The 24,403-nt window shown below is 38.8% G+C and overlaps 1 protein-coding gene across 15 annotated transcripts in view; it reads right to left on the bottom strand.

Moving 5' to 3' along the window:
- BAZ2B (bromodomain adjacent to zinc finger domain 2B) overlaps nt 1-24,403 on the bottom strand; it is a 137,191-nt gene that overhangs the window by 101,045 nt on the left and 11,743 nt on the right. The gene's annotated exons all lie outside the window — the stretch shown is intronic.

Genomic DNA, 24,403 nt, shown 5'->3' with positions numbered 1-24,403 from the left:
AAAGGAATCTTTCTGTTAAAACACAAAAAGAATTCCAGCCTCCATTAGTGATGCTCTCTAGCATGAGGATTTCAGATTCTCCTCACGCCATGAGAATTCAGAAGCATCCCCATATCAGTAGAAAATCCAGAAATATTTCACTAAAAATGTAAAACAAAAAATAATTTTTGGACACTTGTTCGCGTTGCCCTCTTCCCAGATTTTTTTTCCTCCCTGGGTAGATCAAGTTTTTCTAAACACACAATTCATACACACTATATAGGAAATACAAAGCAGCACAATATTTGGAATACAACCATTTCAAATAAAGGTTACCTACTATAGTGGTAGAAATCTGACCTTGTTGGGATTTCTTTTTCACTGAAGACTAGTCAAGAGTCAGTGAAATTTCACTGATCTTTTAAACCTATCTTCTGCAGCACTAAACATACACTTGCTATACAAAGATGTAGATGCTCTCTTCAGCTACATTGATAGATAATTGCCTACAGTACACCTAATTGCCTACATATCAAAAAGCACTAAAGTAAAATGGTATTTCAGGGGGTTTTATCATTGCTTTGGGTTTATTTTACACTGAACACGTGTGGGTTTTTTTTTTTAAAAAAAAAACATGTATAGAAAAAAGGACATTTTTACTCTAGAATTGTTTCCTATGACATCACACTGATGGGAGCATAAAGCCAGCCTACCTCACAGCAGCACAATCAAAAAAAGCATACTAATAAATTTACACAAACTTCAGCCACCTACATGAGCAAGACCTTCTTTTACAGAGATAGGTAAGATAACTAACACTGTAAATTTAAGAAGGTAATTACATCAACAACAGCCTTTTTTTTTTAATTTAATTTTAAACTACAACCTGTAAACATGTGCGTATTAAGACCAATAACTGCTTTTTTTGCTTGTTACAGGCAGTACTATCAAACTACACTCCCAGGCCTGCCAAAAAACCTGCAGGTCTTTTTCTTCTGTGTCAAAGGACAGCCAAGAACAATTAGTTCCTCATACCAGTCAGGGCCACCATCATCAACCCAGGACAGGAGTCATGCTTGTTCTTCCAAGGAGAAGTCAAAAACATTACTGTTTCCCCTCTCTATCTTACTGCCATGCTTTGGTAACACCAAAAAAAAAAAAAAAACAACCAGAAAGGAGAAGTGATGGAAGGAGATACGACACAGTGACTACACCATTTAAAAAGTGGGAGCAAAGCATTTAAGAGAGGAAAATATTTTTTAAAAGTATGTATTTTGCTGCTCTCTCAACCATTCCACTGGCTGACTAGAACCCTGGATATCCTTCACAAAGTAGAAAATGAAGCCATGCTGCTTCTTCTAATTGTAAAGGTGGTATTTCCTGTATTAGCTGAAGCTCAAGTACTTGCTGCCTATGACTGTTTTGCACACACCTTCTGCTTCTCAATACACCTGTACCTGCCCACTCCTGTTTTGGTATCAGTCCTGAAGGCACCGAAGAGCCCCCCAAAACCTGAACCTTGGGACAGATGTTAGAGGTTCAAGAGTCAAAAGACAGTGAAAATAGCTCTTCAGGTTCCAGCTTGCTGTTTGCATGGAATGATAACCAGAAACCTGAGGGGCAGGTGGAGCACTCTGCACATTCACAGCTTCCTGAGCACTGTCCAATGAGAAGAAAAAAGTTTCTCTACAGAGAGGTTACTCAGATCCCTAAGGACCCAACCACACTGGAAAGTAGCCTACTTGTTTCCCCAGGGTAACAACACCTCCAAAAGATTAAAAGACTAGGAGGAAATCCTGAGTAGCAGCCTCAGCCTGATCTGTTGCTTCAACGCATCTCCCTGACCAGCTGCTGACTTCTGTGCCTCTTCAGCTCTGACCGGGTGCAAGCCTGTACACCGAGGAACAAGGAAAGACATCTCTGCCCTCAGCACCTAAAGAGGCGACTACTCGGAAAATCCTCTACAGATTTATTAAAAAAGCAAAAAAAATAAAAACAAATAGGTTTCCACAAAAACCTGTAATCAATACTTCAGAAATTGTAATACAAAAGATGGCACAACTGCAAGCACCAACAGGTAACAGTTTTAAGCACAGGCTTCACTACAGCCACACCTAGGCCTGCATACATTACGAATTAATCCCAAAGCAAAAAGAATTCGACACCAGCCACGTGTGCAAGTAAAACCGCTTCTCACAGCTCCGCACCAATCACGTCAGGTAGCACCTAAAACACGTTTCACCAAAGGACACTGGCACTTCTCTGACGAAAGACCTACCGAGCGCCCGTCCCTAGCGGTCCCGGCGCTGCAGAGGCCGCCGGAGCCGGAGGAAGGCCGGCCCGCCGCCCGGCCCGCCGCCCGCCGCCCGCGCCCCTTCCCGCCACAGCCGGCCCGGGCGGGAGCCGGGAGGCGGGACCCCGGCAACGGACAGCGGCCCCAGCCAATGGGCGCTCAGGCCCCAGGGAGCCTCGGCGTCACCACCAATAGGAGGCCGCAGCCCGGTCCGAACAGGTTATAAAAGAGGAGGGGGCGCCCTCCCCAGCGCAGTCGCTCTGCTCCGGGAGCCGTGTTCCCTGGGACGGGGCCAGCACCCAAGGAAGCCGCCCAGGAGAGAGTGCCCACAAAGGCCCTTCTGTGAGTGGATACTTCTAGATTTATCCTTCAGGAAGCCCTCATCTCCTCTTGGTGAGTGGTTTTATTTTCTGGGTACTTTTAAGTGGGAGGTTTTCCCTCTCATGAGCGAGTGTGTGTGTATTTTGGGTCACCTTTCTAAAAGATCTGTTTGTGAAACATGACAAGTCTTCAGTAAAGTTGTGTAACATTACATTTCTGCCTGACATCTGGACTTACTTTGGTCTTTTAAGAGTGCTGAGTAATTTTGATTGGAATAAATCTTCATTTTGAGCAGCTGCCCTGTCGGTTTTGTGGATGGGTGTCTCTGTGACAGAGGGGTGTAAAATCCAAGCTTGAAGGAACATGAAAAATGTGCAGAGGTATCAGGAAACATCTGGGTGAAGTGGGATGAAAAACAAGGAGACACAGGCAGAGAAAACATGCAGTTGTGCAATGTCACCAGCAGGTGCTGGGGTATGAAAAGAGTGATTTCTTAATCCATTTCTTGAAATACTTAAAGACAGGAGCACAGCCCTCCATTAAACTACCACACAGTATTACACAAATACCCAGCATGAACATAGTAATATCAGATACTTTCATTAGGCTAAATAAAAAGTCTGTCTTCAGCAGAACAAATTTAGCACTATATTCAAAATTACAGGAAATAAAACTAGTACCAGTGTTGAATTAATCAAATGCAGTGCCCAATTGTTCTTCCTCCAAAACAGTGTGACCTACACCATAGCCAAGATTTTATTGAAGGTCCAAATCCAAGAACTTTACAGATGGGATAGTAAATCTGGCTAGATGTATACACACAAACTTGCCTACTACCTTTTGATAAGCCAAAACTAACTTCAGTTGGACAATTTTGTACCATATACAACTGACTGACAAATGTCCTGCATATCTAATGCTCCAAGGGGAAAAAAAAAAAATGCATCTTGATACAACTACTGCAAACCTAAGCAAATAATTCAGTTTTTAAGAACAAAACCAGTTGTCTGTTCACATAAGAACAAATCTAACTTCCCATTTCTTACTCAGGTAAACAAATGGATATACAATGCACTACGTTTCAAAATGCATCACACAGTGCCCTGGTCCCTTTTCCTGTAAGTTGTACATATTTACTATAAACAAATTATCAAGTTAATCAAAGGTTATTGTCCATTCTTCATCAACAAAGAAAAGCATATTTAATGCCGAATCTCGTATTTATTATCTTTCCAAAGACTAAAGGTTTCATTGTTCAGTTTTAGTCAGCTGCTGTAGAGAGCTACCTCAATATACCTACCAGTCAGTAAATAAATGGTCCAAGACCTCTAAAGTAGTCATAGCAGTCAATTTCCTTCTGAGAGAGAGAAGCCTGCATATTGAAAACATCCCTCCCACCTTTCCCAGTATCAAAGAAATATTGCAAGCTCACTTGCTGGAATGGATTGGAATTTGCCTCATTAGGAAAGAACAATGAATGGCTTACAGATGTGTCATCAAGTGTCTTTAGTTCCTGTTCAGTTTCTCTAGGATTTCTGAATCTACCCTCCCTTTGTTACTTGGGAATATCTCAACTGCCCACTGTCCACTTCAGTAATGGCATTTCACCTCCCCTGTGACGTTAGCAACAGTAATGCTCCATCATTCCCTTCACAGCAGTGGCAGAAATGATAATTTTGTAACTCTAATAATTATATTATTTTAAACACAGGAAAACTTATTTGCTATACTGTGAGAGTGACAGAGCACTGGAACAGGCTGCCCAGAGAGGTTGTGGAGTCTTCTTCACTGGAGACATTCAAGACCCGCCTGGATGCATTCCTGTGTGATGTGCTCTGGATGACCCTGCTCTGGCGGGGGGGGTTGGACTAGATGATCTTTCGAGGTCCCTTCCAACCCCTATGATTCTATGATTCTATCACCTGTACATTTCACCTATGTTTGAGATGTACACACATCACCCATTGATTTAGCTTGACTTTAAAATTTGCAGGTTATACATGAAGCAGAGTTAATATTTTCCCCTCTTTCCAGTACCTTGTATTTGATGCTTGCAAGAGAGTAAGAGGATTATTATTGGTGGTGCAAGACAATTATTTCACACTTTATCTTGGAAAATTATAGATAATAAACTGCTTTGCTTCAAATAAATCACTTTTTTACCCTACAAGTAAATACAGTTGTGCATTTCTTCCTAAAGGGAAGTAGCACTCAGTAGTGAGATTTTTTTTGTTGTTAACATTCTAAGACCTAATTATACATTTGGATATCACAAGCAAACACATAAGGCAGTGGTGCAGAAAAAGTAGAGGATTTTTATATCACGAAACGTTAAATAAGACAATGTAAGAAATGCACATCTTGTGCGACACAGTGAAACCCACACAGTCTGTAGCCTAGAAACTTAAACTGGGCTATCATAAATCCCATGTTGAGTCTGCCTAGTATAAAATTTAATGGCAGCAAGACATCATCTAACTTAAAAATACTAGGATAAAACCAAAATTGATCTACCACACCACTTGATAAGATTCTCAGAGGCAAAAGACTCTGCTATAAATAAGATATAATCACACTACAGTCCCTACTGTGACTGTTTAACTGGTGTTCAGGCAAGGTTAAGCTAAGCTAAACAATACAACTATCTTCCTACAGCACACACCACAGTGCAGTTAGTTGTCAGGTATTTACTGCTTCTCCCTTCAGCCCATGAAGCTGCACACTCTTGCCTCTGCACTGTCAGCAACACCTAGGTTAGCCAGTCCAAAGCTTCTGGGTCCTGTGTGAGCTGCTGGGTTGCAAACATGCTGGGTCCCTAAAGTTGTGTGCAAGTTTTCAGGAACCAGATTCCGTATCATCTTTACACATTTTAACTGACTACTACAGTTTAAACTACTTTCCCCTCTCATCCCATTGCTTCCAATTACAGCTCCTCCTGAACAATCCCCTATTCCACCACTATCCACACATGTTCAGGAGTTCAGTAATACTGCTCTTGAATAGCCAGCTGTACGGCAGCAAAGCAAGCTGCAGTCTATTTACAGACACAAACACCTTCCAAAAGACCTCCCTCTCCCCTCAGCCACACAAGTGTGCAGCCCTGTGCACAGCAGGGGCAGGATGCAGCCACAGCAGCATCACCACGTCCCATGGGCAGACACATCTCAGCACAGGACCAGGACACGCACCACAGAAAATCATACCAGCTAAATGGAAGCAGTACTGACACTAAGTTGTTTTAAAGTTCTAATAGGAAAAGCAAGAATTTTGATCACCACAACCAGAATAAATTAAATGGCCCAAATAAAAGTAAGTCTTCAGTTGGAAATAGCAGCACATCCTTTGAGAGCTGTCGGGTTTCATTACCTTAGTACCTTGCAGGCTCCTACCATTCACTTCACAACCTACTGACAGGTCCAGCTCCACCAGAAGCATACACCAACTGACAACTGAAAGGCATGCCTACTGTGAGAAATGTGATTCTGACTGTTACTTCCTCTAGAGTTCAATCTCATGTTTGCTTTATCCAAAATTGCATTTATCTACAAAAAAGACTCAACTTTTCTTTTAAGGGAAAACTTGACTAAGATGAGTGACTGTTAGATGTGGAAAATCATACTTTTTGCTGCAGATATATATATATACACCAAGACAGAAGCTTTAAAATTTTTTAACTAAAAAAAAAAAAAAAGGAAGCATCTACTTTTATCATTAATATGTTCCTCACATATTTATCTCCCTGATTAAAAGCACACAGACTAGTTTTGGTCCTAGCCAAAACTTTGTCCAAAACACAGAGTAAATAGTTGCCACAGGTATACAAATTCTATATTAAGTGGAAAACTAAGCTAAAAATCAACAGAAAAGATGTGACTTGGCATGAACTTCAGGAAGTTACACAACACCAACTTCTCTGTCCGATAAAAAAAAAACAAAATTGTCTTTAGAAGTGATTATTACAAAGAGTAAAACAAAGTATCCAGAAATGCAAACAAAATTCTAATGCTGTTTTAGAATAAAAGGCCAGAAACAGCTGACATTCCACACTCAATGGAGACAGGTGGAAGTTTAATATTTAAAAGAACAGAAAAAACAGAAAATCCACACTGGCTGGAAGAGGAACTGTAAACTTTCTTCTCTGTTTACACGTACCAACTCAACACAGGCAAAGTGTCTCACTCACTGCATTGAACTACACAAACAGGTGAAATAATTGCTTCTTATTGCACGAATGGGACAGTTACCTTGAACAGAATTTTTTTTTTTTCTTCAAATTTCATTATTCACTATGTAATGGTAGGTAATGTAACCTAATCCTTCTTTCCTGCATTATTTCCTTATTGTGTATGAAGTAAAGAAAAAGGAAGTTTCCTGTGCTTAATGTCATCATCTAAATAGTTAATGGAGTTTTGAATGAAGTGGGAAGACAGGGCGGGGTGAATTCCCACCTTTGTTACTGTTATCACTTTGCAAGGTGTTTTTTAAGCAAGACTAGAATAACTGGTTTATATTCTGGCAATTACATCTTCTCAATTAAATCAAAACTTAGAATCTGAAAGCACTGCAAAATACTGCAAAAACTGCACCATTTTCATAAATCCATGAGGTAAGACATCATTTGCTTTCTTGACTGCAATTTGCTTCTTTCTCCAATGCAAACATCCTACAGAAGATACGCCTGTCTCTTAAAAACTGACATGGTGCCCTTTTTAATTATATAGGGAAAGGTTGAAAGAACATGAGTTTTGAAGTTACACTCTTCCAGGTTTTCATTAGTAATTCAGGACTTGTCTGCTCTGGACGTTTACTGTGACAGGAGAGCTAACAAAGTTACAGCATTATCAAAGACTGAAAATGTGTCATTAGGGAAACTTCGTTAAATTGTTACATACTTCTGTTAACATTTCTAACTAGTATTTCTTGAAAACCTGATAGATCATTTGGTAAAATGGAGGCACTTGTTGCCTACATCATTTACATAAGTATTTGAAAAAACAGAAGCAAATTTCTCTATGCAAGACAAGATATGCCATTACCGATACTTTCAAAAGTCTTAGCAGAAAAGTCATTAGTATGCGGTCAAAGACTAACACAAGACTAATCTGCTTCCTGGAAAACCCTTCTACTGAAACAGTCAAAAGTAAGAGAAAAGTCATGCCCCTAAAACATACACAGTCTTAGGAAAGTAAGCTGATAAAAATCCACAGAGTTGTAGAAATATTTTTAAAATGCTTTTATCTCCTTTAATGAGCTACTGTGTGGAGAACCAGCAATTCAAAACACAGATTTAAACAAAAGACCAATCAAAAAATCTCCACTGTGATAGTACACTTAACTATGTAAGCTTTGTGCAAATATATAGTTTCAGAAAAATTTTAGTCTGCCACAGCAAAACAACCCCTTATGATTTTGGAAACTGATAATTCAACAGGAGTTCAGTACTCAGCAGCAGATTTCAGCAATGTGCATATCAGTGCTAGCAAAAACTAGGCATCAGTCGCTGTGATCCTGTTGTTGGGTTTTGCCTGCTTGCAATTCTTCCTCTGTCCCCTTCTACAAACGAGTGTACTCATTGGTTCAAATCTACTTCCCTCCTATCCGACATCACGCAGTTCTTCTCATAATGGATCAAACTGTAAATCGATCCATTGTAAAATTTGGCTTTCTCCTCCCATCTTTACCTTTGTTAGGTTTCCAGCCTTTTTTTTTTTTTTTTAATCAGCTTAATGTCATTTGTTTGAACCCACAATTTTTGTATTCTTTGTACTGTTTTTCTTGGCAGTTGTGGCCCATAGGGCAGGTGTATACAAGCTCTCAGGTTTTACTTTTATTAAACTAAACCAATCTAAATTCTTCCAAATCCTTCCTCCTGTCAGTCTCCAAAGCACCCTCAGAATTCTAGTTTACGTTCTTCTCTATTTCAGTTTTAAGTTCCTTGTATGTGAGTAATCCTGAACAAAACAGAAACACACTGTATTCCAGATGAGGCCTTATCAGGACATTCCCACTGCAATAATGATGTAAGAGAATCACAAAAAAACTTCACATCCAGAGATGCCAGATTCACCTCTAAGCATAAGTCAAGTGCTGGCCAATACAGACAAATGGTCACACACTCACTGCTGCCTGCAGCACTGTTTTCTTGGTTAAGCTCTGGACACATCTTGCTGTACCTTCTAAACAGGAACCACACCATTTTAAGGGGAGGGGATGAATACAACCCACACTAAACTATCTTCAATATTTTCTATTTCCACTTCCACTTATTTAAAATGGTTCATTCCTCATTCCGTAAAATATCTGAAAGGAGAAAACCAAACATAGCTTCCATTTCCCCAAAATGCTCTGTTTTCTCATACCATTACTTTATAACTGCTCAAAGAACTAACCACTCTTCACCTACATTAGATAAAATTTTAAGTGGCAGGAAACAAAAGGCCTTTACTAATATCTGAACTTCATAAAAGCAGAATTAAGGTAAGAAACATTAATTCCATTTCCCTGTACTAAGAAATCACCTTTTGAGCATCTGAAAATGGCAGTTGTCCATTTTTTATTACAGTCGTCCTAAACTCAGGAATCTGTATTTTTATTGTGAGGATGCTAGCACTGCTTTATGAAAGCAGAAGCCACACAAACCCTTTGGTCAACTGCAGTTCCTGCCTTCTGTGAACAGAATATAGCTCTCTGCTGTAGAGAAAATCCAGGAGTTATTCAGCTGCTAGAGCACTGTACACAGGAACTACAAGTTGGCCCCAAAACACAAGACAGACTTCTAGCCTAGTTTCTCTTCATTCTTCTATTCAAGTAATTTTCTCTCATACTCATTTCTATGGGCATTGGGATCCACTTACAATCACAGAATCAATCAGGTGGGAAAGACCTTTCAGATCATTACAGTCCAACTGTAAATCTAGCACTGCCAAGTCCACCACAAAACCATGTCCCCAGCTGCCACATCTACATGAGGAAGGAGGTAGCACAAGCATCATCCCTGGAGGTGTTCAAAAAAGGGGCAGACGTGGTGTTCCATAAGATGGTTTAGTGGTTAGGGATCGTAGGGTGGATAGTTGGACTTGATGACCTTGAAGGTCTTTTCCAACCTTGACAATGCTGTGATTCTATGTCCTTTAGATCCCTCCAGGGATGGCAATTCAACCACTTCCATGTGCAGCCTATGCAAACGCTTGATAACCCTTTCAGTGAAGAAATTGTTACTAGTACTAAATGTAAACCTCCCCTGGCACAAGGCTGTCTGATTGTGATCAAGTAAACACCTTTAGACACAGTCATTGTTCTCTGAATTGTTATCCTTCCCCTTAAATCATCATTAATCTAAATTTGCTTGCTTGGCTGTGTTTTGATATTTTAAAAATATTAATTCTCATACCAGAACCATTGCACGTGATCTGATTTCCAGATGCTAAACATCTTTATATACACTGTGTGAAGAACAAAGAGAATCTTCCTTTTTGCTTCTCTTTCAGTGCAACAGACCACAAAAGCGTAACTACTGATCTAAGGCTTCATTTAGTTCAGTATTATTAAAATATAATTCAAATTCCAAGTCCTTTTTGCACTTCTCAGGTAAAATACATGTATGTGAAATGTGCCAGTTTTGTAGCATCATTACCCTCCCACAGAAATCTAATTCAAGCTAAAAAATGAAAAGGTTCAGAATGCTGAGGTATGTTGGTTTTTTTACTCACATTGCTGACCACTTCACACAGTTTGACAAGGTGAGATTCCTAGAATCAGCTACTAAGAAAAAAAAAATCCCTTTGGAAGAAACAAAAGCTGCATGGATCATCAAAGCTCTGTCAGCACATCAGACACTGCTGGGCCATGAACCTTTCCACATCAGGACCTTTCCCTGTTATGATGGATGAAAGCAATGATGTCAGCAATGACAAGAAGGTCTACACCATGATTAGGTATTTTGATCAAGATTCAAGACTTGTGAAAAAAATGATCTTTTGGCAAAGCTTGTCTCAAACTGCTGAAAGGTTTTTGCATCACTTAATTAGTTTTTATCGACTCCCACATTCTACAGACCCGATATAATTTTTCTCTGCCTCAGCACCTGCAGGGATCAGCAAGCACACGACTAAAAGTGTCAGCCCTTCTACATAACCTCCCATGTGTCACTTCTGTACATTTGATAAACAAGAATGGTGTCAAGGCCACTCTCTAACAAGTGGGGACACACCGATTAACAACTCTACGTTGCTAGTATAAACAGGAGAAAGGAACACTGCCAGCAGAAATGCAGTATTATTCCTCTTTCTGCCATCATCATCAGTGGAAGAGGAAAGAAAAATGTGAAAAGAATTAAGTTTTTCTTCTAGCAAAGGAAGTGCCATTTCATCCTTTTAAATCTATCTTGATCTGATCAACAAGAGAGATACAGAGCACTACCGCATTAGCAGGGCCCTTATCTTCATCCTTGGTTTAAAGACTGAACACTACCTTGAGACAGCATATTAGCTCTACAGTGCTGTAAGCTCTATTAAACAGGGAGGAAGGAGAAGACTTCAGGACTTCCACATTCATGTGGCTGCTCCAGACCACCAAAAAGACCCAGCAACAGTTTTGCATCTTGCTCCATTAGCCAGAAACCCCAGTCACAAACAAAATTCCAAAGCATTTTCCATGACTCAGGGAAATGTGCACAGTATTAACAAAGCAATAATCACACAAACAGAGCTGGGGAAATGACAAAGAAAACAAGGACAAAAATACCAGTTGAGGGAAGAAAACAAGAAAAAAAAATATTAAAAGGGAGAAATGGCCTTTTCTAAGTGAATAAATTAAGTTAGGGCAGGGGTGGAGTAAAGAGTACATGTACAAATATCACACTTGAAGACTAAACATACCCACACGGGGACAGGGAAGTAAAGAGAAATGGGAAAAATCTGTAAAGTTGAAGTTACAGGACGTAAAATTATTCTCTATTACATTACGTTGAGGGAAGAAGGCACATCAACAGACTCAATGCAAAAAGAGCACAGCAAGGAACCAAGAGTGAAGGACAGGATAACCAGTGATGACTGAAACAACTGGCGTTAAAAATCACAACCCAAAAATTATTACTTTTTAATCCCTCACATAAAAATATGAAGAAACCCCTATATTCATTTAAATCTTAAGAGAATGTTTGTCTTTTTGGCATCCTTTGGCATCTACACAAATTATCAGGCACAAAATATCTAGTATTTGGAAAAAACAAATTAACTGAAACTAATTCAGAATAAAGGGCAATTTACAGAAGTCATACACCTTTTGAGGAAGAATAAAGGTACACATCCCTTCTCCCAGAAATCAAAGCATGAAGACCTAACAAACTCAGCACTGCATTTCAGTCACCATGTTCAGCACCCACGGATCAGCACCTCTTCCATTAATGTATCTAATCATTCCAAGTCGTCGTAATTTTGCTCCCCACAGCATCTAAGGATGATTCCACAATCTAACCAAGCATCAAGTGAAAAACACTACTTCTTGGTTTGTCAACAATATACAAGGTTGTTGCCACAGCTTCCGTGGGCAACCTGGCCTAGTGTCTCACCACCCTCATAGTGAGGAATTTCTTCCTAATATCTAATCTAAATCTATTCTACTAATCACCTGCCATGTAGAGCTTGAGATGTCATGGAAGAAAAAGTCCTCCCATTTTGTGTGACACTGAAGAAAGAGTTCATTTAGACCTAGTGCAGTAGTATTTCTAAGACAAAAACACTGGTACTTTTTAGTTCCTTGTAACTGTTCTCTTGATGTGTGATACATATTAAAAAAAAAATCACTTTTCAGATAAAATACACAGTAAATTACATAACCTGACACAGGTAGGACATAATGTATTTTCAGGAAACAGAAGTGGGGAAAAATAATCTGTGCAATGTATTTGAGAGCTTACTTGGCAGAGGTCTACTGGAACCCAAGAACATAACCACTCCCAGAAAACACAATCCTCTAATGCTAAGATCACACTATTTATTATGTATCAGCACATCTATTTTATAGGCACATCAGAAAAAAACAGTAATAGATTTAACAATAGCAGCATCCTAGAAATGGACACAGCTCTTACCTACAAATATATTGTAAAGAACAACAATAATCTATTGTAATTCTAATTCACTCTTGCCCCAGATAGCATTATCTGTAAGCACAAATGTGTAACCCTTTCAGGCACTGGAATGCTCAGCTCACAGGGACCAACCATCTATCTGCAACCCAAGTCAGCAAAACACGATGTTCAGACACACACACACAAACCCTTCAGCAGCCCAAGCACCTACAGTTTACAGCTCTTGCATTTTCTTCCAAGATAACAATCACAGATAGGCTCCTGCACTGACATGTGTCATACAAAACAGAGAAACTCTTATTTTATGTATTACACAGTCATTACACAGTAACACCACAACCCCTTTTCTGTATTTCACAACGCATGCTCCTCAGTTCTGTCCTTCAGAACCATAGGCTGCTCCTCTTACAATACTACAGAAGAGGCAAATATGAATTACGTAGCCTTGTACTGGGAGATATCATTAACAAATTCCTAGAAATCTAAAATAAATAGCAGCAGTACGTAAGAAAAATATATCAGGATATTAAGAAGTTGTGATAATAAAATAACGCATTTGTGATTCAAACACCGCCTCTTCTTTCACATTTAACACTGCTTAGCAAAACACTGCAATGAAAAACCTTGTCGTGAACTTCATTGGTTTACATCACTCCACTAAATTTAGATGGAAACACTACTTTTACTAATCACAGTGAAAACTACAAGATAATGGATCCTAGACTGTTTCCCAGTTACATGTATAATGAAAGCAGCATAACTTTTAGAAACAACCAACAAAAAATGTAAAAATGGGTTATTACAGACAGATTTTTTGTAATACTTTTCTTGAGCATTTGTCTAGTTTCTGAAGTTTACCACCTTACCAAAAAAGGTCAGCTAACTTCAACATGGCAGAGAACAAAGGGAAACACTGATTTTTATTATTTTCAAAATCATGATGTGTTTCCATATGTATATATGTCTTTGTATTTACAGAAAATGAGAGTGATTACTAAACAGTGAAGTTACAAACATAATAAATGAAACTAATGGACTTACAATATTAAAATGGTGACTGATAAGTAACATTACACTTGGGGAGCAGTAAAAGGCTTCAGGTTGGTCAATTTGCAAATAACCATATCAAAGGCAATATAAAAGCCTGCATCACAGAAAAACAGTAGTACCAGTGGGCATCCTCAGATGTTTATCCTTCAACTGTCAAGATATATGACATGAGCTGAATGACAGACACACCTAGCTGATTCATCTTATCACATGAGGTGCAAGATGTTACCTGAAAACCAAAATCCAACCAACACCGGTGAGTCTGTCCCAGAGAGCTTCCTCAATCCAAAGCTCTGCTGCAGAAAGTTCATTTACCTGAAGTTAGAAGCCACTCCAGCTGAGACTACCACAGAAAATTCTGGAACAGAGAACTTGCACTGCTCCCTCTAACTTGCAAAACACAGGCACTGAGAAAGCCAGTAAGCAAACACAAGACATGAGTCAGCTGAATGAGCCTTGCACGCTACAGAAGCATTGACAGGTATTCAAGAACTATATTCCCAGTAAGAGGGAAGTGTTTTCCTTCTCCCAAAGAGAAGATAAGTACTGTTTTAATTTATGCCAATAGTATCATTCATACCATGGCTCTGTAATGCTTGGGTAAATAAAAAATGCAGGTACAAGTGACTTGCATTTAGTTGGACCTGGTAATTATTTTATTATAAGCTTAGCAGAAAGTTCTTCAGTTCTGTCTTTGATGGATTACTGCATATACTTACATTGCCAAGTTCTCCCTTACCCAAAAACGGAGGGGACAGCAAAGTGTTGATTTTTCTTTTATTAAAATTAGCTTTCTTTTCCCCCCTAAAAACTGACAATTAATTCTGTTCAACTTTATCCATGCCTACACAAAATATACAGCTTTCTTGTATGTAGCTCCATTCTGTCAAATTACAATATCATTATTCTGAGGGAATGCAACAAAAATAATAAAAGTTTAACCTATAATGCTCATGTTTCACTGTACTCACACAGTTTATCACAAAGCTGCTAAGATCACCTCTATTGACATTCTCTCATAACATGATATAATAGCAGGACAAGAAAAGCCATTTTGTACGTTCTACACTTGTCAATTTTCTTAAGGCACACTCTTATGAAACCCTCCTCTCTCAGGACACGGTGCATTAACTGTCAAAACAGTATAAACTAAGAAAGAACTAAGGGCAACAAAAAGTTATCTTTTTAAAGATCACTTTACGTAGACTGTATTTTAATCTTCATGCATCGTATTCCTATGAAACTTAAGAGACTTCCGAAATTTAGAATATGTTGCTTTAAGACCATAGCAATATTCTACTGTTATGGTCAAAACTTAAGACTCTGCATGCACTCTGGAATCATTCTGACAAAGTCAGTTTAAATTCACCCAAAACATCCTAAAATGTAAACCAATCACAGAGTGGTTGAGACTGAAAGGCAATTTGACCTCTTACTAGTTAAAAGAAGACTGATAACTAGGTAGGAATGGTGGACTCCACTGCCTGGAGTGCTAGTTTTTCCTGTACTCCTCTTTCTCCTTTCCTTTGAGCCAAGTCTTGCTGAAGTGATGACATGAATCTTGGGCACATGGGGGGGGTAATGAATTATATACACACAAAATAAGGGATCTAAAAATAAGTAACTAGTGGCAGGGTTTTATTGTTTTGTTGTTGGGTTGTTTTTTTTTTTACTTCAAACCATTCATATATATTAAATTCTGTATTAAATTCATTAGCCTAGCATCATTCTAGTACAACAGCAATGGCCTGGCCAATGGTGATGATGGTAAGGAAACAGCAGCATAGGTTACAGCAAGCCTGAATACTTCATTAATGGCTACCAATTGAAAATACCTATAGCTTTGTGTTTCAGATTATTTTCCTTTTATTTCCCTACTCTTTCTGGACAAAAATCAGCTTGTGAGTACTTTCTTCTCGTCTGTGAGTTTTCAGGTTCAGGGTAAGAACACAGTTTTGACTCGGGTTTCTGCTACGATGAAGGATGACAGGGTAAGTTATGAACATGTAGAAGAAAGCTGTCTGCCCAGTGACTGAAAGAGAAAATACTGTAAAAAACAGCACTAAAACCTGAGTGGATGGGACCACTGCAAGGCACAATGGGGCTAGAGGCCACAAGCTAGCTGAAGTCCAAATACATCAAGTGTTTCATTTGAGAATATCCTCGTCTGTATCCTTTCATAAAGGCTGGAACTTAAGTTGAAGAATGAAACTACCAGCACTGCTCAGCAATAATTTAACTCTGCTACTAGTGGAGTCCATAGCACTTCTACCAGGAGTATCAACAGAAATGCCAAGCATTTGCTCAATATTGCCCTGAGTATCAATCCATATCTGACTATCTCAGAAGAAAAACATTAAAGCAAATTAGTAATCATCTACTCTGGAATAATTTTTATTAACAAGCTACTTTTCATTTAGAAGTAAAGATGGTCAAGATACACATTTGTTCTAAGATGTAACACACTTGCTTTCAGTCTGTGATCTACAGACCCCTGGTAGCCTGACCCCTGACCACTGCTTGATGGCCCATACAAAACAACCAGCAAAGCAAGCAACACAGACATTGAAAATTTATAATTATGAGATCACACTCTTTAAAGGTGCAATTTCTGATTATTTCATTGGTTGCCACATGCAAAATATTCTATTTTTAAAAAGCAACTTAAATCTACTGTTTAAAAAACAAGGCTTCTCTTCCAGTCCTGTAAAAAATTGTAGTCTTACACTTCTACTGTTCAAAATGAGTTAAATTAAGTGGTCTAATGGCACCTAACTTGTGTTAGCTGAGTCAAAACATACTCAAACCTGTTCTTCAGCAATGATACGATGACTTCTTTTTTAACATCAACAGAAGTTAATTATTGCCACATGCATGAACCTGTGTGATCTATATTACAATAGAGGCCAATTGTGCAGGCTTTTTAATATCTGACAAACAGGTCTGACTCTTGCTAGTCTGGTTTACAGTATGAAAGTAAATCAGGTATAATCTACTGCCTCATTTAAACCCAGTCCACAATATTAAAAAAAAAAGAAGAAGAAAAAAAAAAGACAAAACCTTAATTTGTGTTAAAAAGTAGCAATGACTGTACTAAAAAAAAAAAAAAAAAGAAAAAAAAAAAAAGAGTAAGTCCTGCTTTTACTGATGAATCATAGATAGTTCCAACCCCCCTGCACGGGCAGGGACACCTTCCACCAGACCAGGTTTCTCCAAGCCCCATCCAACCTGGCCTTGAACACTTCCAAGGAGAGAAAGATGAAACTGCAATCAGCTTTCTGCAAGCTAACCATGCACACAGACCATTTCACATGGCACTGTTAAGCACACAGACTTCGGTTCTGAAAAATCCCCCACTAAAATGAAAGCTCTGTAAAACTGTGTTACATGCATGCATTTCATAAAAGCAAGCTTTTGTTTCACACACCAATGCAAATGTTTGTTCACTCATGTAATACTAGAATGAAAAGATAACAAACTAGCATGACCTACACTAGCAGATCTGTGCCCTTCATAAGAAATACTTGTATGTGTACATGGGAATGATTCCAAGGTATTTTTACCAGCAGAAATAACTGGATTGCTTATTGGTTGTATATGTAAACGGTGTTCTAGTTGTGTTACTTTAAAATGATCAAAATATTTTAATTTAAATCATACCTAATCTATTCTGAAAATGTAAACTTTATCCAAAAAGTACAATTTAGTATCCAGTATCCACATTCCATTATACACAGAACACATGTAAGAAGGTACCATGTAAAAACTTTTTATTGCAAGTGTCACGTGCATCCTACTTTGAGGTGACAGAAAACAACTCCCCTGTGTTCTCCAACTGTCCTTGTCAATCTCCTGTCATAAACCAGATCCTCTCCAGGAAACAGGAGAACACTGCACCAACCCACTGGGCAAGGTTGGTGATGACAGTGGAGATACACTTGCTGGCCAGTGAGGACGTGCTGAAGAACCAGAAGTGCTTGGGGCAGGGGTGATGTTCCACACACACTACCTCCCACCTCCTCAGCCTCTGGCCAGAGCATCGTCTGCAGCAGAGACTGCTTTCCATGGAACTGGGTAGGCCTTTACCTTTGAATGTCCAGCAAACTTGGAATTATGGCTGAAAATGAACGGCAAACAAAAGCTGCTGCATGGAATGGACAGGCACACGGGCTACATGTGAAAAGACACAGTGTGGTAATAAAGTTTTACCTGTGCTGACAAAAGGTGCTTAAAAGGAAAGAGCCACAAAGGAACACCCTGTGTAGCTAGGAGTAACCAGAAACATTACAGAAACTGTTGAGTTTGATCAGAAATTACTTGTTCAAATACATAAACAGCATTTGAGTTCAACCTCTAATTATATAATCATAGTATCATTAAGGTTGGAAAAGACCTCTAAAATCATCAAGTCCAATACAAAAAAAACCATGTAAGTATAAGTTAATCTGCAGCTCGAAGACCAACAAGGCTCTGGATCCACCACAACTTTTTAAGCATTCTCAAAAAAATCTACATTATGTAGAATCGGTATTCAAAAGTGTCTCGTTCTTAAAATAATGCTATTCTAGGCATCAGAGGCAGCTTTTTAAGTTAGATGGTACCTTTCATCATTAGGAACCACTGTGTGAATACTGTACATGCACCAAAGCCAAACTTTAAGTACAAAACACTGCCATAATCCAAACAGTAGCACATTCATCAGATCAGCAGCCACATGATACATTCCTTCTTTCTCTGATGATTGTGTATAGAAAAGTAAGTTAAATATAACCAAAGAAAACAAAACAAAAAAATGCTCAAACCCGGAATCTGCCCAAAAAAAAAAAAACAGCCTAAATTTTTTACAGCCTACATTCTTCTGCCTACTGTAATTCAGTGTGAGGAAAACTTTTTTCCTAGCAATGAAAGAAACAATTAATGAAAAGATTGTTGAGATCTGTTCAAGACTTTTTAATGTGAAAAAGTGTATATTATTATGTTTTCAAGACAGAATACCCAAAATTACTAAAGGTAATAAAATAGCATTTTTGTTACAACTGAAATAATGAAAAGAGCCCAGTCACTGACTAATTTGGAGCTGTCGGAGCAAGTCCAGAGGAGGCCACAAAGATGATCAGAGGGCTGCAACACCTCTCCTATGGAGAGAGACTGAGAGAGCACCTTTATAGAATCATAATCATTTAGGTTGGAAAAGACCCTGAAGATCAAGTCCCACCCTTCCCCCAGCCCTGCCCAGGCCACCACTGCCCCATGTCCCTCAGCACCATCTCCAGGGCTTTGCAATCCCTCCAGGGATGGGGACTCCACCCCTGCCTTGGGCAGCTGGGCCAGGGCCTGACAACTCTATCAGCAAAGGAATTGTTCCCAATATCCAACCAATGTCCAGGTTTCCTGGACTCCTCTGCCCTCCAGAACTGCATCCCAAGGGACTCTGTGAAGCAGGCCTCCTCAACAGGCCAAAGTCTGCTCTCTGGAAGTCCAAGGCAGCAGTTGTGCTGACACTCCCCGTTCCTTCTTCTCTCAGCATTGAAAACTCTATCATGTCAGGATTGCTGTGCCAAAGAGCCTGCAACCATCCCTCTGAGGGGTTACCTGCTGCAACTCAAAAAAAACCAAAACATAGGATAACATGTTCACACTCGTTTCTGATGTGTTTTTTTTTTTCTTTCACAGATGATCCAGATGGAAAACAGGCTGAGAACTGTGTGCAGCAGGTGGCCTCTCTCAGCTTTTTGTTTTTAGGTACAAGTTACAACAGGCCTTCTCTAAACCAGATGTGAACTCTATGCCTCAGCCACCATGAGCTCCACAGGACACAAGTAGGTCCAACAATTTTATTTATTACTCCACCCAAACACATTAGCTCAAGTTTAACTGCAACTTCCTTGCACTGTTGTGGGAAGTCTTTAAGACAGGCCATTTTTCATTTACATTTAATACAAGGTCAACAATGTACTCTTTGATTTGATATCTACTGTGCTTTATCTTTTGGGGTTTTTTAGACCATAATTAACAAGAAATGGGTACTTTTCACGTAGCAGTTTTGATGTTTACTACACTGCTGTCCAACCAACTAACCTACGTACACACCTTACATGTGTTTATTTGTTGTTTCACATTACTCCCATTCCTAAAATTCTATTTGATGTTGAAGACCTTTTCAGAAAGATCATAAAAACATATTTAAAATAAATGCAAGACATAAGGCATTATTTAAGAAGACACAAAAAAATATAAACCTTTTTTAAAAACTAGATTCTAACCACGTGCTGCAAAGTCTTGCTGAAAATTCTCTTCCTTGTGGAAAATGTCACACCAGCACCTCTGACACTGTTTCAGATGGCTCTGGACATTAACACTTGCAGAGCAGACTCAGAATTCCAAATGCACAGAACTGAATTTTTCGTTATTTTACTAGTATGTGCTTTAATTTCTACCTCTAATACTTGTTTCATTTTAGCTATAATGTGCATTATGCACACTGAAAATGTTGCATTTTGTAATTCTATGGTCCAAATATTCAAATATTTATATATGCCAATATGGAGACAAACACCTCCAGACTCTCCAAGGCTTAAGTGAATTTTCTAAAACTGACAGCAGATCATTTCCAGTCATCAACAAGAAATATCCAAATATAACAAGTATTCAAATGCATCAAAGCAGACAGTCTGTGTTTTCCAAAGTTCCCTTGAACAAAACAAAACCTTTTACAATAGAACATTGTAGTCATTGCTCTAGGAATTAGTAGAATTAGTCTAGGATTTACAGTTGAGATCTGTAAGAACCCAGTCCACAGCCCAAACATTTTTCACACCAAGCTTATTTAGCTTTTAAGACACCTGTGCAGTTTTGTCTGAATGGAATTTTACTTGCACCAACCAAACACTTCCTACATCCCAGCTAAATGGCATTTATGGAAACATTCACTATAATGCAAATTGTTCACTCTTAGGATTTTATGAAAACATACACAATTCAAGACACAACATATTTATATGTTAAATCTTTAAATTACTTGTCAAATAAAAAAAAAACAAAGCAGCTCTTCAACTCTTCTCTGACAAATTATCTCACTGCCTGTTCCTCCAGCCCATAACAAAAGCCCCATTCTCAAGTGCTTTTTTTCCAAGTCGGATGAGTCAACAAAAGGTAAAGCAGAAGTTACCAGAGTAACTTCAGCTACTTCACAACAGAGAAAAAAAAAAAAAAAAAAACTCTGTACTCCAAAATGCTAATAAACATAAATTACAACACTAGAGACCCTGTGCTAGAAGTCAAAAACGAGTCAGAAAATAACCACAGAAGTATGATCTGAAGCACCGATCTCTTCATTTATAAAAGAATCTGCACAGGATGAGGACTCTTCATTATCTGGCACAATCCTTCTTCCTTCCCCCTTCCTACACAAGATGCATACTGCCAAATGCATTGTTGTCATTTATTGCTCATGCATATCTGGCACCATAATTAATGAGCTTGTCTCAAATTCATTTTAGAACAGAAATAGCTTGTTTTCTGCTTTTTTCTTTCTGAGCAGCTCAGCCCTGAATTGCCACAAGCAGCAGAAGTTAAATCCAAAGTAGTCTCAGGAAGCAGTACCCAGTCATAGTTATATTTGGCCACTGTCTCATAAGAAAATAGAACGAGGTTGATTGGACAAAGATTTAATCGTGGCTGTGCCAGGGAAATGCAGCAAAATTTAAGAGATTCCCCTGGTCTGTGCACTGTTCTTTAAGCCTCCCATTTCCTGAGCTATTTTTCCTTCTGAATGCTTTTCTCCTCTGATCCTGGAACTTCTAGTTTGTTTTGGACTCTGCTGAAACTAACAATAGGTCACGCCCTACAACCTGCAAGGACCATAGTTCGTCCCCCTGTGGTCACTGAATCATGGAATGGTTTGGGTTGGAAAAGACTTTAAAGATCACCCAGTCCCAACCCCCTGCATGGGCAGGGACACCTCCCACCAGCCCAGGTTGCTCCAAGCTCCATCCGACCTGCCCTTCAACACCTCGAGGGATGTAGCATCCACAGCTTCCCTGGGCAGCCTGGGCCAGTGTCTCACCACCTTCACAGTGTAGAATTTCCTCCTAATGTCTAACCTAAATCTACTATCTTCCAGTTTAAAACTGTTACCATTTGTCCTATTTTTACATGCCCTTATAAAAAGTCTCTCCCCAGCTTTCTTGTTTCAGGATTAAATACATCAGTATCTAGTCAATGTAAGCAACACTGCAATGTGCAGTTAGCTGAAGACTATTTCTTATACACAGAAACTATATACAAGGACTAGGCATGGAATGTACCATTTGCAACCCTCCATTTCCAATTTTGACAGTATTTGATATCCAGACTATTTTAGAAACATATGAGGCTCATCTTATCAGCTGTGGTGTTCGGAGAATTTATTCAGGAAACAGAATGAGAAGATTCCCTTCCTCAGAATTAACTTCCTAGTGCTGGAGAGAAGGTAAGGAAACACTTAAATGGCAGGGGTGGGGTAAAGAGTACATGTACAAATATCACACTTGAAGACTAAACATACCCACACGGGGACAGGGAAGTAAAGAGAAATGGGAAAAATCTGTAAAGTTGAAGTTACAGGACGTAAAATTATTCTCTATTACGTTACGTTGAGGGAAGAAGGCACATCAACAGACTCAATGCAAAAAGAGCACAGCAAGGAACCAAGAGTGAAGGACAGGATAACCAGTGATGACTGAAACAACTGGCGTTAAAAATCACAACCCAAAAATTATTACTTTTTAATCCCTCACATAAAAATATGAAGAAACCCCTATATTCATTTAAATCTTAAGAGAATGTTTGTCTTTTTGGCATCCTTTGGCATCTACACAAATTATCAGGCACAAAATATCTAGTATTTGGAAAAAACAAATTAACTGAAACTAATTCAGAATAAAGGGCAATTTACAGAAGTCATACACCTTTTGAGGAAGAATAAAGGTACACATCCCTTCTCCCAGAAATCAAAGCATGAAGACCTAACAAACTCAGCACTGCATTTCAGTCACCATGTTCAGCACCCACGGATCAGCACCTCTTCCATTAATGTATCTAATCATTCCAAGTCGTCGTAATTTTGCTCCCCACAGCATCTAAGGATGATTCCACAATCTAACCAAGCATCAAGTGAAAAACACTACTTCTTGGTTTATATCAACAATATACAAGGGTTTTTTTCACTGCCAAAAAATGTTTTCTATTTACTATTCCAAGCATGACTTCCTAGCGCTGGCTCACAGCCCAAGCTTGAGATCTCTACATACTCTCCTATCATATGGAATGTGTTCCAAAACTGATTATTCCGATCAGTTTTATTTGCTTTTTATTCTACTTGACAGGGTGACCTGAATTAATACAGTGTCCTGGATGTTTTCTGTTTTGTCTTTTTTTGTCTCTCCCAGTAATGTGTCAGACTTGCACTGTGACTGCCACAGAACTGGTATTTTAACAGAACAGATATTTTTAATGCATTATGGCTCAAATATCTCTACCTGATGGCAGGTAATTAATTTACAATCCATCAGTGTGCGTGTTGAGTTCATGTTATTGTCCCTGCTTCACTTTGCTCCATGTGCATTACTTCAAATTGATCAGAGATTAATTTCATGCAGCCACCTAAGTTTCCTTAGACTCTTCTAGTTCAGTTTGATCTTTTCATAAACATGTTTTTTCACCATGATAACACTTTTTTTTTTTTGTTAACAGATGAACTCAGCCTGTACCCTTTAAAGTCTTTTCAAATCACATCCTATTTAAAAAAATACACTTTATAAAAAAATGCACTGTAACCAAGCCACCAAAAAATCTGACATCCCTCACTGTAAAGCCAAGCTACCCAGTAGCAGAAATCAATACAGGTCTCATGAATTTGAAGTACGTTGTTTGTTAACTCATTTCAAAAGATCTTAACTAATGTGAGGTCTTAACTGACTTCTCATCTGCATGTGCCTGCTGCTTTTTCAGAGTAAAACTTTGTAAACACACCCAAATTTCAGTAAACCAAAACCTATAAAGCATTCGGTGCATTCACGTAAAGTGAAGTTTTCTTACAAAACTGGGTATGTACTTCAAGTAATCTGAAGCCCCTTTGCCTACATAATGCAAGATCTCAAGAGCCAGTTCAGCCTTTTTCTGTCCATAACACCAACAGAGATGTTCAGTAAACAGGTAACGTGGTTATTAGGACACTGCAGTGGGACATGTTACAGTCAATGGGCTGAGGGCCAGACAGAGCCAAATGACCACACTGGCTGCAGAAGAAGAAACTGTCTTCTCCAGAAATCGAATTGACACAAAATGAAAGGCCTGTTATGCCCTCCTTTCAGGGGAGAAGTTTAGGTTTGCATAGTTTTGACCTGAAAAACAGGCATTAACTGATTCAGTGAACATCTTCTCAAGGCTAGTAAGACAGAAAAACAACTCACAAGTACCAGTGATTTACTTGTCAACCTACTTTTTTCTCCAAGTGGAACATGGTAAACTTCATAATTAAAAAATATTAATGAAAAAATGTGACAGTTATACCAGCAACTACCCCCTTCTTACCAAGCCACAGAAGCCTTTCAACACAGAATGAGGTCACTGTAACTCCAAAATGATACATGAATCTTCTTTTCTACCCTTGACATTCTGAGATCCTGAGT

This window comes from Apus apus, chromosome 6 (assembly GCF_020740795.1).
Source record: "Apus apus isolate bApuApu2 chromosome 6, bApuApu2.pri.cur, whole genome shotgun sequence".
Classification (NCBI taxonomy): Eukaryota; Metazoa; Chordata; class Aves; order Apodiformes; family Apodidae; genus Apus; species Apus apus.
Note: the sequence above shows the minus strand (reverse complement) of the source record. Positions and strands in the feature narration are given on the sequence as shown.